Source organism: Danio rerio, chromosome 9 (genome assembly GCF_049306965.1).
Source record: "Danio rerio strain Tuebingen ecotype United States chromosome 9, GRCz12tu, whole genome shotgun sequence".
Classification (NCBI taxonomy): Eukaryota; Metazoa; Chordata; class Actinopteri; order Cypriniformes; family Danionidae; genus Danio; species Danio rerio.
The window spans coordinates 49,609,183-49,629,153 of NC_133184.1; the positions used below are offsets into that span (position 1 = coordinate 49,609,183).

Genomic DNA, 19,971 nt, shown 5'->3' on the forward strand with positions numbered 1-19,971 from the left:
CGGCTCCGTTTTGTTATAAATATCTACACAGTGAAGATGACGCTCATATATGCAGCACGGCGCCTCAACATTTCTGCTGTCTGTTTAGTTGTTAATATTAAAATGAAAATAGGCAGTTCCTTATATCATGTTTACATTTTATTGTTGAGAAAGTGAAACAACGTAGCCAGGGTGATGTGAATGAAGTTATAAAGTACACTGTTCCCTTTGAAGATTTACCCGTGTCCTCGGTATAGTCTGTTTTCCATATCAAACTGAGAAGAAGAGACTGCAGCCTCGATCAAACTTGCGAAGTCTGAACTTACACAGAGAAGATTCAGGACTGAACTGTGTGTGGGCTACTTAATATTGAGGAAAAGCCCCAATCAGAGAGGCGAATGTCGGCAGCCCCGCCTCCGTTTTCAGATGTCTCCGTTTACCATCATCCACACTGAGACGGAGCAGCAGCGTTTCAGAATGAAAACGGCCTCTCCAGCGTTTTCGAAACGCTCCGTTTTCGGCGCTCGAGAACTCCGGTGTAGTGTGGACGGATGGCGTAACCGTAGCAAAACTTATGCGTTTTCAAACTAAAATGCATTAGTGTAAACGGGGCCTTAATCTAGTAGCTAGCAACATTCATTCGTTCATTCATTTTCTTTTCGGCTCAGCCCCTTTATTAATCTGGGGTCGCCACAGCGGAATGAACCGCCAACTTATCCAGGACATGTTTTACGCATCCATACACACTCATTCACACACATACACAAAGGACAATTCACCTGTACCGCATGTCTTTGGACTGTGGGGAAAACCGGAGCACCCGGAGGAAACCAATGCGAACGCAGGGAGAAAATGCAAACTCCACACAGAAATGCCAACTGACCCAGTCCAGGCTCGAACCAGCAACCTTCTTGCTGTGAGGTGACAGCACTACCTACTGTGCCACTGTGTCGCCAGCTGTTACAAGGCATTAAAAAAACACCACATAGGCACCAGGGGCCTCATGTACGAAGACTTGCGTGGAAATCTTACTAAAACATTGCGTACGCACAAAGCTGTAAATGTGCGTATGCAGAAAAAAATTCAGATGTATGAAACACTGCGTACGCCGAATCTCACGCATATTCTTTTGTACATCCGAATGAACGTGAAACTGAGCGCAACATGCACGAGCACAAAACCCCTCCCTGCCTCCTCCCCCGTATGAATATGCTAATGACTATGCTAATGGCAAAACCCAACGAAAAAGCAACGGCAAAAGTAAGCAAAAAGAGAAACTTTGAACAGAATGTGAAATGGAGGTGCTGCTTTCGGAGGTAGACCGGAGAAAAGCGGTGTTATTTGCAAGTTTGTTCTCTGGAATTAACAACAAAAGAAAAAAAATATAGTGGGAGAGTTTAGCTGATGCGGTTAACACAGTTGGGTCTAAACATCGCACCGAGTGAATTAAAAAAGAAATAGTGTGGTTTATATCTGTAAAATGTTTTCTTAATAAATGTCTGTAAATGAATTCTTAATAGTCTCAGTGGCGCAGCTTGTAAGACGCAGGATATCATGTTTTGACACGTTCGAGCATGAACTCGGTTCGAATCCAGCGTCTGATGAACTCTTTCTTCTTTTTTCTCCCGCTACATATCAGATTTTGCCAACTATTTATCACGAGAAAGACAAGTAGGAATCATTAATAAGTCTGTGCATCATATTTTATTTGCACATTTATTGAATGGAAATGTTTCTGATTCACGCATGCGAATTATACAATTATGCGAATAGCATTGTGCGTGCAGTAGATTGCTCAGATTACATTGGGAAAACAGGCGACTGCTGCAAATTGTGCTTTAATGTTTAGCTGGTCAAATGTAGGGTATGGAAACCTTATATACCTGCTAGATGAACCCGTCTCATACAGCTGCCATTGCACGGCTCAGACACTTTGTAGAGAGGAATTTAACACAACTGCCTCTAGGAGTCGCCAATGGAAATAAAACAGACACGCACAAAAAATGTGCGTACGCCTGCCAGAAAGCTGCCGTGAACCTGCACACATTCCCACGTTCAGATCATTGTTAGTAAATCCAAACGTGAGCGATTCTGAGCGTGAAACCTGGCGTACGCAAAGTTTTTGTGCGTACGCAGCGTTGATACATGAGGCCCGTGGAGATAACTAACATCAGATCGCACTACCTCACTAAAGACACAGTGCCTTTTAATGCAGTGAGCAAAGAGGGATTTAAAAACCTCATCCAAATGCTGGATCGGAGATCTACACTTCCATCTTATGCATATTTTTGCCATTTTGCAGTTCCACAGCTGTACGTTGAATGTTGTGATATTTTGTGTAGCATCTGCGATAGTTATTTTGTTTTTTGCTGAGTGTTTTGTAGTTTTATATTTTTGTTGTTGATGTTTTTATAATAAGCTACACTATCTCCCTAATTTAAGTTGAACTTCTTTACAGAAAGGTAAGGTAAATTTATTTGTGCTTACTTTTTGCACTAGAGAAAATTGAGTGTATAATTTGATTAAATGTTAAGGTAACTTTTCAGTTCCTTTACTTAACTAACACTCGCAGCATTTTAGCAGTAGGAAGCTATAATACAGATTACTAAGCTGAAGCTTAACTACACAATTAAATCGCAAATCAAACAAAAATCACAATATCTGTAAAAAAAATTGCAATTAGATATTTTCCCCACATCGCACAACCCTATGACCAAGCGACCCCCCTTCCACATTGTCCCACGACCCCCCAGGAGGTCCCAACCCCCACTTTGGGGGTTTTCAGAACTTCTTGTTTTCAGAAATAATGTCAAAATTAGGTAATTTTTCCTTCAAAACAAGCAAAATAATCTGCCAATGGGGTAACCTAAATAATCTTATTTCAAAGCAAAAACTAAATGGTTTTACTCACCCCAGATTGGCAGATTATTTTGCTTGTTTTAAGGAAATTTATGAATTTTTACTATTATTTCAGAATACAAGACAATATTTTTAGCTTGTCTAGAAAATGCTTCTTGATGTTTAGATATTTGGACAAGAAACAAGACAAAAACTAAGAAAAGCTATTTTTATGCAATATACAGTATGCAGGGCTTTACATTAACACCCGCCAACCCGCCAAATGCGGGTAGATTTCAGCTGTGGTGGGTAAGATAGACACCTCCACTAGCCACTTTGGCTGGTTGGAAATAATTTTTAAATTGTAGTTTTCTTAAAAGCAGGGTTCCACAATAGAGATGGCCCAATATTCGTGCAAATGTGATCTTAGAGTCGAGAAGCAGCACGACTGACAAAAATGACTGTGTTCGCCTGCGAACAAAAGTAAACATATAAATACCGAACGAGAGGATGATCACTCGCGCTGTGATGTGATGCGCGCTACTGTTTAAAAGCCATAACAAGAGGAAGTGCAACTGGTGCGATCGGTTCCCTTTAAAATAGACTGGATAAAGAGCAATGATCGTGCACCCACAGTCCTGCTGCTTTCAAGAACTCAAGATTAAAATAAAATAATACACATATTCTTTTGTAAGCAGCAGCGGTCACTGCTTTCACTTCAATTATTCTTTGAACAGATTATTAACAGGCCTATATTAACCATGTGCACGTGATCATCCTATTACTATTAAACATGATATGTTTCACCTGCTTTCTTTTTATTTTTTCATCTGTTTTGTTTTCTATTTTTGTTAATATGCTTTAATTATTATTTTTTTTACAATAACATTGCTTTAATGGGAGATTACTCCATGTTTATGTGTAGTTAGCTGGTGATCTGGGACTTTTAGCCAGGACAGATTACTGTGCATATTTTAGATGCATGACAATAATTATATATTTTTAAATATATATATATATATATATATATATATATATATATATATATATATATATATATATATATATATATTTTTTTTTTTTTTTTTTTTTTTTTTTTTTTTTTTTTTTTTTTTTTTTTAGAGAAAGGTTTTATTGAATTAAAAAGTGCACCTATACTGCTATATTTTCCTTGTTTGACACATTAAAAATTGTGGCTAAGAAATACTTATTTGATGTGGTCAGAGATCAATTTGGTAAATCCTTAATTTTGACCCATGAAAAGTCCTGTGAAATAAAAACTGATTGCATTGCGACAACCCATTTGCTCATGCACACTGAGCAAGCTAATACACAATACAGAAGTAAGGAAGTTAAATGAATGAGAAGGCATGTGGACATAACACAACATCTAAATTAAGTCATTTTACCATATTCAAGTCAAATTTATCCATTTAAAATATATTTCCCAACTAGAAAAGTGTGGCTAGTGAAAATGGCATGTGGCTAGTAATGTTGGAAATCTACTAGCCACAGTGGCTGGTGATCAAAAATGTCAATCCCTGAATATATGTCAACTATTCCCTTAAGAGAATCTCAGAGGCTGGTGTAGGAGGTTCAATCAGGCACTCTGCATTCTCTATTCGTTTAGGCATAATTGCAAACAGGTTTGAGGAGCTCAAAGTACAGACTGGGTTTTCTGTGAGCACCTCAATAGTAAACACCTCATCATCTCCTCTTCCACCTCCTCCATCTGTGATCCACTCATGCAGGAAAAATACTACGCTGAGGGAGGACTGACAAAATCTGAGAAACAAGCTCAAATACATCAGTGTGCAAAGACACACTAAATACATGTTGAAAATGAAAAATCCCTGGCCCTGCTGAAGCCCAAGGGTGGAGAACTTAAAGTGTGCACTCTTAAGGGAGCATCTGATATGCCCTATTTAAAGCTACACAAACTGACATTATATTTTTTATATGATGCTGTAAAATACTGTACAAGCAAAGAGATACAGCTGTTAAGCATACTACAGTGTGAGCTAATGAATAAAATAAAATATAATAAAAAATGTAATTCAATTAAACATGCCCATTCCATATTCATATTAATTTGTATAACTAATAAAATTAAAATAAATTAAATGTGTTGATTCTATATTTATATTCATTTCTATATATAAATAATTCATGTACACACCAGTTCTGTCTGGTTCTCGAATCTGATCGGCTGATAGCAGTGAGATATTACAATATCACACTCATAAAGCCTCTTCACTCTTGAGTATCACTCCGCCCACACGAGTGGCAAGCAGAGGACTACAGTTTAAAAAAAATATTGCTGCTGTTGGATAACAATGTACTTTTGAGGCTTTCTTAGTTGACAATGTAGTTGTTTAGATTGCAGCTATGCAGTTTATTTATAAGGATAGTGCCTATTTTAAAATATTTATAATTTCGGAGATTTAGTGCTTTGGCGGCCAGCGTGTCATACTGAGCAGAGCAAAGATGGTTCACGTTCTGCCACAAGATGGCAACGCAGACCACATAATAAGCTTTTAGGGGAGGAAAAACAACATTTTTCACCGAACGTATTAAACTACAGCAGAACAAATAATTTAAGAACACTTAAGTGACATTCAAAGTCGATCTCTTTCTTTTATAAGTTGTAGTGTTGTATTTATACCATAGTGATCTGGTAGTGTTTGCCTTGCTCTGGCTTTTTTGGAGTTAATTATTGTGATCTCCCAATTGCAACAGAGAAATACTTGGTAATTTCTGTAGACTGATGGCTTTTAGCCTCATAATTTTAAATAGTGAGCAAAAATCACCTGTTTTGTCATCACTTTAGACATTACGCTAGAGAATCATTCAAATACTAGCTCCAAAGTGACGCTGGTGAATTAGCGATGGTTTCTGCTGTTCTGACTATCAGCTGGAGATGAGAATGAAAGTAGTTCCTTTTATAAAAGAGTTTTTGAGACTCTCCGTGTTTGATTTACTTTTTTATACACACAATTATGCGGTCGAATTGTTGTATAAATGCAATATCACACTAGGAGCAGTGCAATATGGCTGTATTTTGTCCCTGGTAGGAGACTAAAGCACTCGGCCTATGGCCTCGAGCCAACACACGCAACCCACCAGTGCTGATATACAGCCAAATCACACAGCTACTCGTATACACGCACGTGCGCACAAATAGTATATACACAGGGGCGACGCAGTGGAGCAGCAGGTAGTGCTGTTTCCTAACAGCAAGAAGGTCGCTGGTTCGGGCCTCGGCTGGGTCAGTTGGCGTTTCTGAATGGAGTTTGCTAATTTTACTTGCATTAGAGTGGATTTCCTTTGGGTGCTCTGGTTTCCCCCACAGTCCAAAGACATGCGGTACAGGTGAATTGGGTAGGCTAAATTGTCCGTAGTGTATGAGTATGTATGAATGTTTCCCAGAGATGGGTTGCGGCTGGAAGGATATATATATATATATATATATATATATATATATATATATATATATATGCACATACATAAACATACGTAATTCTGTAAAATTTTTAGCTATTCTAATAAATTTTAAATTAAAAAATGTATGTCTATTCTATATTTATATTCATGTATATAATGTACAATAATATATACCACATTTACACAAACCCTCATATTTCATATTTTTAATGAAATTTTAAATATATAAACAAAGTACATCAATAAAATTAACAACAAAAATATTATATTATTAGTTTTATATAAAATAATCTTTCCACATATACACAAACACTGACATACAATCAGATACATTTCATATCTTTAAGTGAAGTTTCACAAACTAATTTCGAAAGGAGCACGTGATATGATTGACTGCAGCTGGCCATTCATCTACACACATTAGCTAGCCAATCAGACTGATCCAAAATCACTATAAATAGCCTAGTTAGAACTACTCCCTTAACTTTGTTTTCCGAAGGAACCCCCCATCCACCCCTTCTCCTCCTTTCCTCCTTTACCAGAGGAGCTCTCGAGAACCACCTGATTTCATACTCCCCTCACATGCTCTATGGACCAGGTGGGAGCCCTGGGCTCAACTATCTCCGAGCTCAGGGTTTTCTCCCGGGACAGCATGCCAAACCTGCTAAATTGCTAACAGTTGTCAAACAATTTCTAAGTGTGAACTCTTGAAACTGAATTTATGGTACCACTATTTTGATGGTCTACTTGAGTATTAATAGATTGTCTCTTTAATATCTGTTGTTATTGCTCCTTCAACAGACATTTAACTGACTATAAGACACTTTCACCTACCCTAAGCCAATCCCAACCCCAATCTAACAGTCTACTTATAATCTAATGAGAATTAGTTGGCATGCAGATGCAATGTAACTTAAATTCAACAAATGGACCATTAAAAAAAAATTTGACCCAAACATCAAAACTACATCCTGAAAGTGGCTTTTCTATATAAAACCACATCTCCATCTGACTACACCCAGAGCTTGTTCATTACGACTAAGTGAGCAGAGCAGAAAACATGACTTCATTTACTTCAGAACCAGCAGACATTTGGTTCTGCTCACACAGACTAAGAAACAGCCCTGTTTATTTGAGATCTTCTGCTTTTGAACTGCGAAGTGAACTCACATCAAATCAAGGCCCCCTGCTGCGAAAAAAACAAGAACGACGATGAGGAATCAGCAAGTAAAGTTGAACATGATGAAAAGCACACGACGCCAAGCCAAAACTCCCCTGTCAGGCCTCCGACAACACAGCCAAGATATAATGAGTTTCTGATGAATTACACATACAGATGAAAATGCATTAAACGCATCCTGTGTTTCACGAGCGATTCACTGTTGATGACTGAGTTAGTCTCACCTACTAATAAAACTGACATCATAATCTAAACTTAACTAAAATAAAACTAACTAAACTAATATTAAATTAAATTAAATTAGCATGATCAATAAGAGAATTCTAATAAAGGCTTTTCAATGGTCGATACTACAGAATAAAATGGTATAAAAAATAATAAAATGTATAAATAAATAAAATAAAATAAAATAAAATTTACATGAGCACTAAAAGTATGTAACTGTATGTAAGTATCTCATGTATAATTCAGCTCTAATGTACACACACAGAGAAAACATGCTGGATCTCTGCACCAACACGTGCTTCAGGATCCATGGCTGATCTATTAAGAAGGCAAACCAGATGTTGTAATTTAGAATTGGCCAAAATGACAATCTCTGCAAAGGGAACTTTCATACATCCATAAAGAGCTCGTCGAGCATTAAAAGGAATTCAAAAGCCAACAATGATAGAAATGTGAGGGTAAATCATACACTGAGGGACTTCAGAGACTACAGACTCAGAGAAAATCAAAGGTGATCTACCCGAGATGATGGAGATGTTTATGAATATTGTCTTTAGTATCTTATTGGTGCACTGCAGTATTAATTAATTGGAAAATTAAATTAAATCAAGCTGCCCTTCCAGCTGCAACCCAACACTGGGAAACACCCATACACTCTTGCATTCACACACACATACACACACACACACACTACTGCCAATTTAGTTTATTCAATTCACCTATAGCGCATGTCTTTGGACTGTGGGGGAAACCGGAGCACCTGGAGGAAACCCACGCCAACACCTGGAGAACATGCAAACTCCACACAGAAATGGCAACTGACCAAACTGGGACTTGAACCAGCGACCTTCTTGCAGTAATGCCACCAATACATATTTTTATTAAATTAAATTGAAATGAAACACAAATGAAAAATTCATGCAAAATAAAATATATAGCACAAATAAAATAAAAAAATACACACAAAATACAACTTAAAATAAAAAAAACAAAAATAAAAATACAGAAAACCAAAAAATGCATGCATAAAAACAATTATTAAAACAAAAATGCATACAAAATTGAAACAAAATGCAGAAATAAAATAAAGTATAAATAAGTAATTTAAAATAAAATTAAAAAGTTAAATTAAAAACTTGCAAAGTAATTTATAAATTAAACAAAACAACACAATGAAAATCTAAACAAATTCTAAACTTTCTTTTGCAATGAAATCAACTGAGATGAAAAAAAAAACTATGGCTTTATGGCAAAAAATAAATAAATAATGTAAAGCAATGCATCACTTCAGGCCACTTCTGATTGATCTGAAGTGTTAATGGACATTGATCACTGCATGAAGCTCTTTGACCTTTCAGACGGCTCAAGATGCATCAATATTTGTATTGGCTGTGTGTATGTGTGCGTGTAAGTAACACATTGTCTCAGAGGTATTTATGCAATATCTTCCTCAGTGCAAAACATTAAGGGTTTCATTTAATCCACAAAAGCCTAGTTTTAGAGCCTAAACATGGAAAATGCACTCTGCTTAAGCTTGTTATACATTTTTTGTCCGTTTCATATTTGTAATAAAAAATGTCTCTGCGCAAGTAAAATAAACATTATTAATTTGATCCTGATAGTTCATGTTAAATGACACATTTAACAATAATTTTACAAACATATTAAAAAGTGTTACTGTTAGAATTGATGTGTTATGAACTATAATGATGTTGTATTTATGAAGGAAAGCAGCCATTAAAGCTGCAAAAAAAGCAACAATTTGATCAATTTAGACTTATTTAACATTTTAAATGTGAACCTATTAATAAAGTTTAGTCATTTTATTAGTAATAAAATTACTAGTAATACCTAAATAAATGTAAATTCAAACATTATTTATAACACTATTAAGTTTAAATGCAGGAAACTTTTGCTCCGGACCTTCTTGAACACATTATTTTGATGAGACTGTGAATTAATGGTAATAATGTAGCAAATAATAAATTAAATTAAATTAAATTAAATAATGTATGAATACACAAAAATGCATGCAAAATAAAAAAACAAATAGGATAAATCAAAGAAATAAATAAAAAAATACACACAAAATACAACTAAGTAAAATACAGAAATAAAAATTTAAGGATAATCTCTCTCACTTCATAAGACCTCAGTATATCCTCAAGAGCTACCAGTTTTAATTAAATTTTTCCTGTGTACTTATTTATTTATTTATTTTTAAAGATAAAAGCATGCCTTCTGTGGATAAGCAATAAATAATAAATAAATAAATAAATAAATAAATCTGCTCAAGCACAATCCAGTCTCTCTCGATCCCATAGGCTCAAAATTGACCCCAAACAAGTGAAAATGATTGGCTAAGACTGCTGATGAAAAATTTGGACATTCAGAGTACTAAGAGTCGGGCAAATAAAAATATTAATAATAAAAAAAACACTTTTTAAATTTACTTAAGACAAAAAATGTAATGAAAAATACAATTAAATAAAATCAAAAGTGAATAAAATAAAAAGCTGTAAGCACGTGCATACACACACACACACACACACACACACACACACACACACACACACACACACACACACACACACACACACACACACACACACACACGCATACACACACATGCATACACACACATGCATACACACACAAAACATGCTGGATCTTTCAAGACACTTGCCTCAAAATCCATGGTTGATATATTATGAAGGCAAACTAGATGTTTTAATTTAGACTTTAATTTAAAATAAAATAAAATTAAATGACAAAAAAAAGTTATTGTACACTGAATCTGAATCTTGCGTATGTAATTTTCCACACATGAAAAAATAAATTCGACCTCATGTTGTTTCAATCTTATTGACACACTGCCTCCGAATGGTATGGTAAATTTAAGTAATTTAACATCTGCTATTTTATGGTAAATTTCTGTAATTTAACGGCCATTATTTTATGGTAAATTTCTGTAATTTAATGTCTACTATTTTACGGTAAATTTCTGTAATTTAAAGTCCGTTATTTTACGGCAAATTTCTGTCATTTAGCAGTCGATATTTTACGATGAATTTCTTTAATTTAACATCTCCTCAGCAAATTTCTGTAATTTAGCATTCGTTACTTTACGTTAAATTGTAAATATGTAATTTAACGGCTATTATTTTGTTACATTTCTGTAACTTTACGCCGCTATTTTATGGTAAATTTCTGTAATTTAATGGCCATTATTTTATGGTAAATTTCAGTAATATAACGTCTATTATTTTACGTTAAATTTCTGTAATTTAATGACCAATATTTTATGGTAAGTTTCTGTAATTTAACAGCCGTTATTTTACTCTTTTTTTTTTTTCACTGTTAACAAAGCATCTCTGCTTGAACTGACTCTAAAATGTTTTGCGTTTTTTCGTAATGGATTAATATGTGTAGGATATGTGAATTTTGTCGCATAGGAGTATGAAAAAAACACATACGAAAATTTTGGACTTCATTGAGCAAAGACCATAAATAAAAATACAGTCGTTCATTGTTAGTCGTTCAATCAATTTGCCTTCATATAATTAAGGTAAAGTGTCCCTACAAGATTCTTTTCTTGCAATCAAACCTTCAACACACTTTCAGCCAGTTTCGGTCCTAAAAGTGTCAGTCAGTTCATTTATAATTTATAAAGAGTTCAGAGGAAGTGCATTGGGAGCATTTGGGTATTAGATATTCTCCATTATTTTTCAGCTTCTCCAGTTTTTTGTCCTCTGCAGACATCAGAACAGGTACTGCATGTCTCTTTCCTTCCTCAATATCGTCTCTCCTCTGCAGGTAATCAAACCATTGCCAAGTCTACAGTTTGGGTGCAGGGATTTCACTTTGGACGCTAACAGATAAATCAGCTCTACGTCTCATTGTGAGCGGCTGTTTCCCGCATCTTCTGGCCGTATATGATGAGATCTACAGCTGTAGACGAAGAACCTTCATCCCTGAAAAAGCCACTGCAGTCTGAAAGAGGACTAAAGACTGAACACATATTCACTAAGAGAAGGATTCAGGACCTTTTTTTTTTACTCCATTCACTAAAGCAGAATGCTAATTAAGAGAGCTGAGAGGTCAGAAAGAGAGAGAGAGAGAGAGAGAGAGAGAGAGAGAGAGAGAGAGAGAGAGAGAGAGAGAGAGAGTGAATGACCATAGAGGAAAAAGGAAGAGACACGACCATCAGTTAAAGGAATAAATCATGCAAAACTGACTATATTATCAGCATTACTCAGTAATAGTCAAGCTTATGTTTTTTTCTTTTTTTTTTTACACAATGAATATGAATGGTAATATATCCCATCGGTATCCATAAAGGGATAAAAAATATATATATAGTTGAAGTAAAAATTATTCACCCTCCTGTGATTTGTGTTTGTTTTCAATGATTTCCCAAACAATGTTTAACAGAGCAAGGGATTTTTCACAGATTTACTGTAACATTTTTTTTCTTCTAGAGAAAGTCTTATTTTTTTTTTATTTTGGCTAGAATAAAAGCAGTTTTACATTTTTTAGAAATGATTTTAAAGTCAATATTATTAGCCCCCTTAAGCAATATATATTTTTAATTGTCTACAGAACAAACCATCATTATACAATGGCTTGCCTAATTACACTAACTTCCCTAATTAACCAGGGGTTCTGACACATACATCATCCCGCCTCCATATTACTCCTGTACTTTAACAACTGCCGGCTTCCTATTAAGTCACAGATTGATTTTAAGATCTTGACTTTACCCCTTAAAGCTGTGCTTGGGCTAGCACCTGGTTACATATGTGACCTGGTGACTTCTGACCACTCCAGACTGCAGTCTTTGTTTGGCATCAGGACTTACCCTGTATCAGCCACGCTGTAAACTCAAGACCATGGGTGGTAGGGCTTTCTCACAGTGCGCCTAAGCTGTGGAAGACACCATCAGCGTTAAGAATGCCGCTTCTCTGGATGGTTTTAAGAAACTTCTAAAGACTTACCTTTATAGCATTGTTTTTAAATTAGGAGGATCATTTAGTTGACTTTTTTGTTCCATCTTATGGTTCATAATCTTATTGTTTTATTCCATATTTTTTATTGTTGTGCTGTTTCTGCTATTGTTGGTATTTTGCCTAGTAGCGCTTTGATTCTAAGAAAAGTGCATTACAAGTACAATTTATTATTATTATTATTGTTGTTGTTGTTGTTGTTGTTGTTGTTTTTGTTATTGTTGTTGTTATTATTATTATTATTATTATTAACCTAATTAAGCCTTTAAATGTCACTTTAAGCTGAATATTAGTATCGTGAAAAATCCTTATGGTAAGGACAAAAGAAACCAGTTATTGGAAATGACTGGGCCCACATGGAACCTGCTGATTATCACCCCATCGAGTCTATTTATCTACTTGTGCAAATGTGTGTAAATATATATTTAATATTATTGTAGTAATATTATTGACTAATATGAAAGTGTTCATTTGATTTATTTACGATACAGTTTGTAAAGTAATATATTCGGTGTTTTAGCTGATATAATTTGAGAAATAATAAGTGGATCTAATTGGATTTTCATTATAAATAATAAATAAAAGTTAAAAAGGTATTATTGTTTGTTTCATATAAAGTTTTTTGTTTCGATACACTTAAAATCAATTAACATAAATCAGCAGATTTCTTTACAAAATTCTCTGCGGATATAGCAAAAAATGTCTAAAGATTCTTTCTGGCCCTAGAAATGAGTTATTAAAACTATTATATATAGAAGTATATTGAAAAAACTTTTTCCATTGAACAGTAATTGGGAAAAAAAATATATAAATATATAAAAAATATATATATATATATATACAGGGGGGGCTAATAATTCAGGAGAGCTAATAATTCTGACAAAAGTCACAGCAACAAAGGTTTTGTTTATATTATTTTACCTTATTTACACTATTTAGTGGTTACTATTTACACTATTTTTGTGGTTACTTTATTAACCTTAATTTATGTTAATCGGGTTTTGACAGAATCTTTTAGGTTAACCTAATATTTTGAGTCAGTTTAATTGATGTAAGTTGAGATGACAAGAAATATTAATTTGATTCAACTAAAAATTTAAAGCAGTGATTATAAATGACAGTGTAATTTTTACCCACTGTAGACAGCGATTACAAAAGTAAAAAGTGTTACTTTACTTTAAAAAAGGCAGTTAATCATTGCCTTAAAAATGTTACTTAACTGACTCTTTGCTAAGCTCCACTTTCCTTAGTTACAGTTGCTTCGTTTTTGTTTGCACTACTGCCCTTTTTTCACTGTCTTGTTTGTACACAAGGACACTGCACTGCTTTGGCAATATGGATCACCAAGGATCATAATTTTGATCATGAAAAAATCTAAGTCAACAACACCTTAGCTGGCCCGAGGCTGAGTAAATTAACAGCAAATTTCCATTTCTGGGTCAACTATTCCTTTATGTAAGTAATATGACAGCTTTGTGTGACTGGAATTTAGGTCATTATTCACTTTGATCGTCTTCCCTCGTGAACTACATGCAAATCTGAGATGCACGATTTTCTATTGAATCATCTTGCTGATGTCTAGGGAAAAAAATAAGTTGTTTTTTTTTTTTCTCTGTCTTTGAAGCTCAGGTGAAAAATACATTGATCAGCGGTGTCTCGTTTTTCAAAAGATTTGGGCTTGATTTGCATTTGAGGTCGCACACAAGCATCACCTTTATCTAAAATGTCTACAGCTCTTTAGTAACATGAAAACAGACACTATAAGACAATAGTTGAATTACGCAAATACATAATATAGATATAAAATGAAGTTGGAGGAGAAATAAGCGAGTTAAAATGAAAATTTTGTCAATATTTGCTGACTCTGATGATGTCCCTAATATGTATTCATGTATTATTTTCCATTTGTTAATTAAAAAAAAAAAAAAAAACATTTGAATGAATCGTGATCAAATCGCTTTTTTGGGGGGAAAAAAATCATGATATGATTTATGATATTTATCGCCCACCCTTAACTTTGAATAGAAATTTCAGCAATGTCAAACTGTGCTTTACAATGACATTTCATCCAGACTATTCCCACAACTTGGTTTAGTCAGAGAGATGGTTGATTACTTTTTTTCCTCTGAACATAAGACACTTTACTCCTTTTAACCTCATTCACCTACACTACGACAGAGATTTCTGACTGAAACAGTGATGTTTCCATTCACTTTTTGGGGTTAATAATCTTTTGCAGCTTTCTGTTGGATAGAAAAGAGCAGTTCAAAGATTCTGACATAACAATTCTGGCACAAAATGTTGTATTAAAGTTTGAGGAGTGAACATAAAAACAAAGCATAGAGAAAGTGGCTAAAGAGAATGTCTGAAACTGCATCCACTCGCACTAAAAACAGACATTTAATTTGCCGTTGCATAGAATAAAGTTCAAGATTCTGACATACCTATTCTGGCACAAATGTTCTTATTAAATTTAAACAGATATTTAACAGACTTCAAATATATGCAATGAATCAATCTCCACTGATCTATTGAAGTAAAGTAAAAGTACAGACAAAACAAAACCAAAAAATCTGAAATCTGAAATCTCAGACATTAATATTTGCAGATGTTTTCCACTGGAGAAATGATTTACTCTTTAATCTCTCACTTTTGGGGTTAAAAATATTTTGCAGCTTGACGTTGCATGGAAAAGTGCAGTCCAAAGATTCTGACACAACAATTCAGGCACAAAATGTTGTAATAAATATAAGGAGTGAACATAAAAACACAGCATAGAGCAACTGGGTAAAGAAAACATCCAAAACTGCATCATTTGCACCAAAAAAGACAGTTAATACAATTCAAAAATGGTATTCACAATGAATCCAAGAAATCTCCATCTATTGGCACAACAATTCTGGCACAAAATGTCTTTAAAAAAATTTAAGTAGTAAACATAAAGCAATTGGCTAAACAAAAAATGCATCCATTTGAACCATAAACAGACATTTAATACACTTCAATTATGATAAACTCAGTGAATCAATCTCCAAGCACGAATCTATTGAAGTAAAGCAAAAGTACAGACAAAAAAAAATATTATGTTGAAATTTCAGACATTAGTGTATGTAAATATTTTCCTCTGGAAAAACGATTTACTCTTTAACCTCTAACACTTTTAGGGTTGATAATCTTTACAGCTTGGCGCTGCAAAGAATATAGTAGTTCAAGATTCTGACATAACCTTAATAAGAACATTTGTGTCAGAATTGTTAAGTAGTGAACATAAAGCCACTGACTAAAGAAAAAATGCAATGAAAAAATGCATCCATTTGCACCAAAAACAGACATTTAACACACTTCAAATATATGCAATGAAGCAATATCCACTGATCTATTGAAGTAAAGTAAAAGTACAGACAAAACAAAGTACATACTGAAGTCTCAGACATTATTATTTGCAGATGTTTTCCACTGGAGAAATGATTTACTCTTTAATCTCTATCAATTTTGTGGTTAATAATCTTTTGCAGCTTAACGTTGCATAGAAAAGAGCAGTCCAAACATTCTGACACAACAATTCAGGCACAAAATGTTGTATTAAATTTAAGGAATGAACCAACACAATCTCACAGCAATTCATAACTTTTTGAGTGGCTAATTCGTATGAATTTGTACGATCTAATTCGTACAATTTAGTACGATTTGCTCATCCCCCAATGAGGGTTGGGTTTAGGGGTGGGGTTAGGTGCCACACCTCCTTTTTAAAAATCGTACATTTTCATACGACTGAACTTGAATTTGTACGAATTAGCCACTAAACAAATTTGTTCGAATTAGCCACTAAACTGGCAAAACGTAAATTACATTTTCTCGTGAGATCAGGCTGGAATGAACACAAAAACACAGCATAGAGCAACTGGCTAAAGAAAACGTCCAAAACAATTTACCAAACTACCAAAAAAAAAAAAAAAAAGATATACTGCAGTCCCTTTAAGGCAAGTCATTTCACCTGCCAGTCATCTTTGAAACACCTCTCAGGCAGTATGCTCAAGCATTCTATTTGAATGTGGAAACATCAAATTCTCCAAAATTGCTTGCCATGTGAATCCCACAAAATTTGCAGAAACCGATCTTCTCCCCCTGAGAATCGCCTATATCGCCAGTACCAGTCTATCGATCACTGATTGGCTCATGTAATTTAAGGCAGGGCTTCAACCATACGAGTGTCATGTCTTGTGCATTCTATAGTATTTGGATATAAACAATGAAACTCCACTGATCTACTCAAGTAAAGACAAAAAAGTGAGATTATACAGAAATTTCAGACGTTAACATTTGCAGACATATTCCTCTGGAGAAACCATTTACTCTTTAATCTCTAAATCTGACATCTCATCCGCATCTCAGACTCAGATAATCACCGATGATCTTGAAGTAATGAAAGTTAAGGTCACTTTCAAAGTTCAGCAGAAAGAATGCATGGAAAAGAGCAGCTTGGACATTTTGACAACCACACTGCCACCAGTTTGGTTTAAAGAGTGAACATAAAAACAGCGCAGAGCAACATGCTGGTGAAAGTCCTGAAAATGCATCGATTTGCACCAGAATAGACACTTAAAATGTGATGTCCATAATAAAACAAGCTACTTCACTTTAGCACCAATCTAATTCAATCCAGTGAAAGACAGTCTGAAATAGATTGGAAGTATGGAGATAAAATGTGTATGAGGACTGAATGAGACATCCATGAGTTCATATTTTTATTTGGCTACAGCACTTTACGTTCATTTAAATTCTAATAATCTCAGACTAAAATAATCACTGATCTTTAAATAATGATCACATTTAAGATCACTTGAAGAGTATAACAGTAAGAAACCATGGGAAAAAGTGGAATACATTTTAGACACACTGCACAATAATTTTAGCAGCAATTTCAAGGAGTGAACATAAAAACACAGCATCCAAAACTGCATCCATTTGTACCAAAATAGACACTTAAAAATAGAAGTGATCTAAAACAATCTATTAAAACCGTCTGAGCAAGAATAAAGTCAAAGTATGGAGATAAAAATGAATATGAGAATTGGATGGGAGTTCATATTGATATTCTTATATGGAGAAATTAAGACTTTTATCCAAGTCTCAGATAAAGGGGCAGTTCACCCAAATATAAAAATGAGCTTATCATTTGTTGCCGCTCATGTAGTTTTAAACATTTATCGGTTTCTATCATCTGTCAAACACAAAAGAAGATATTCTAAAGAATGCTGCTTGCTTGACTTTCATAGTAGAAAAAAGAGCAATGTGGAAGTCAATGGGTATCAACATGTTTCAAAATATCTTTTTTTTTATGTAATGTTCAACAGAAGAGGGAACCTCAAACAGGTTTTAAACAAGTGAAAAGTGAGTACATGATTGCAAGAATACCATAATTTTTGGCTGAAAAAAACGAATATGAGAATTGGATGAGAGTTCATAGTGATATTTTGATATGGAGAAGTGGAGACTTTTACCCAAGTCTCAGACTTAAAGGGACAGTTCACCCAAAAATAAAAATGACTTTATCATTTGCTGTCCCTCATGATTTTAAACCTTCATGAATTTCTATCATCTATCAAACACAAAAGAAGATATGTTTGTTAATATAATTAATGGTTATTATAAAATATAAAATTTTGGTTGCTTGATTTCCATAGGAAAAAAAGAGTTATATGGAAGTTAATGGGTACCAACATTTTTTTAAATCAATCAATCAAACAATCAATCTATCAATCTATTTATATATACATTTTATTTTTTAAATGTTCAACAGAAAAAAAATAAAAACTAAATAAATAAAACAAAAGAAGGTATTTTGAAGAATGCTGGTTGCTGACAGCCATTGCCTTCTATAATAGTTAATATTATGGAAGTCAATGGGTGCCAGCCACCAACATTTACCAAAATATCTTCTTTTTTTTACAACAAAAGAAGCTCAAATAGGTTTTGTACAAGTAAATGAATTTTCATTTTTGGCTGAACTATCCCTTTAAATAATCACTAGCAATCATTAAAATAAGGATACAACTAAGAAAGACTCCAAGCACCAGAGACAAGTTCTGACCGAGCAATTCTAGCACCAATTTCAAGAAATATACAGTGTCTAAAAACCCAACAACAGGCTACTGAACTTCCAAAAATAAATAAATAAATAAAACATGCATCCATTTGCACCAAAATAGATTCTTAAATCAACAGCGTCTAAATCAACAGCGTCTGAGTAAAAATAAATGAGATAAAAATAAATATGAGGATTTGATGAGAGTTCCTATTGACATACATTTCATATGGAGACAGGACATCCCAGTCTCATACTTAAAGGGACCCTCATTTATTCTACCTCATGTGGTTTTAAACTTTTATCTTATCTTTTGAACCCAAATAAAGATATTTTGAAAAATGCTGCTTGCTAGCACCCATTGACTCTCATAATAGTCAATATTATGGAAGTCAATAAGTGCCATTTACCAGCATTCTTCAAACTTTCTTATTTTTTAACAGAAGAAAATGATCTCATAATTTTTTTGAGCCTTGTGTGGTTTAAACTTTGAGAGTTTCTATCATCTGTTGAACACAAAAAAAAGAGATTTAAAAAATGCTGGCTGCTGGCACCAACTGACTTCCATGGTAGCGGAAAAAATGTTATATGGAAGTCAATGGGTGCCAGCAGCTAGCTACTAAAAAAAAAATCTTATTTTTATGTTCAGCAGAAAAAAATAAATAATTAATTAAAGAATATAACATTTTGGGTAAACTATCACTTTAAATAATCACTGATAATCCTTAAATAATGATATATATTCAGAGTTCAGAATTTTCAATCCATGGAAAAACCACCAGATAACATTTCTGACACAATTCTAGCACCAACTTTAAGCAGAATATCTAAAAATCCAGAACATAGCAACAGGCTATTAAACTTCCAAATAATAATAATAATAATAATAATAATAATAATAATAATAATAATAATAATAATAATAATAATAATAATTATTATTATTATTATTATTATTATTATTATTATTATTATTATCATAAAATAAAAATAAAACAAAATAAATAAAATGGTTGAAGATATTTTGAAGAATGCTGGTTGCTGACACCCATTACCCTCTATAATAGTGCATATTATGGAAGTCAATGGGTGCCAGCTCCCAACATTTTTCAAAGTATCTTCTTTTTTTTTTTTTACAACAGAAGAAGCTAAAATATCCCTTTAAATATTCACTGACAATTATTTAAATAATGATACAAGAAAAAATGCAAGCA

The 19,971-nt window shown here is 33.8% G+C and overlaps 1 protein-coding gene across 35 annotated transcripts in view; it reads right to left on the reverse strand.

Moving 5' to 3' along the window:
- tns1b (tensin 1b) overlaps positions 1-19,971 on the reverse strand; it is a 488,173-nt gene that overhangs the window by 360,799 nt on the left and 107,403 nt on the right. The gene's annotated exons all lie outside the window — the stretch shown is intronic.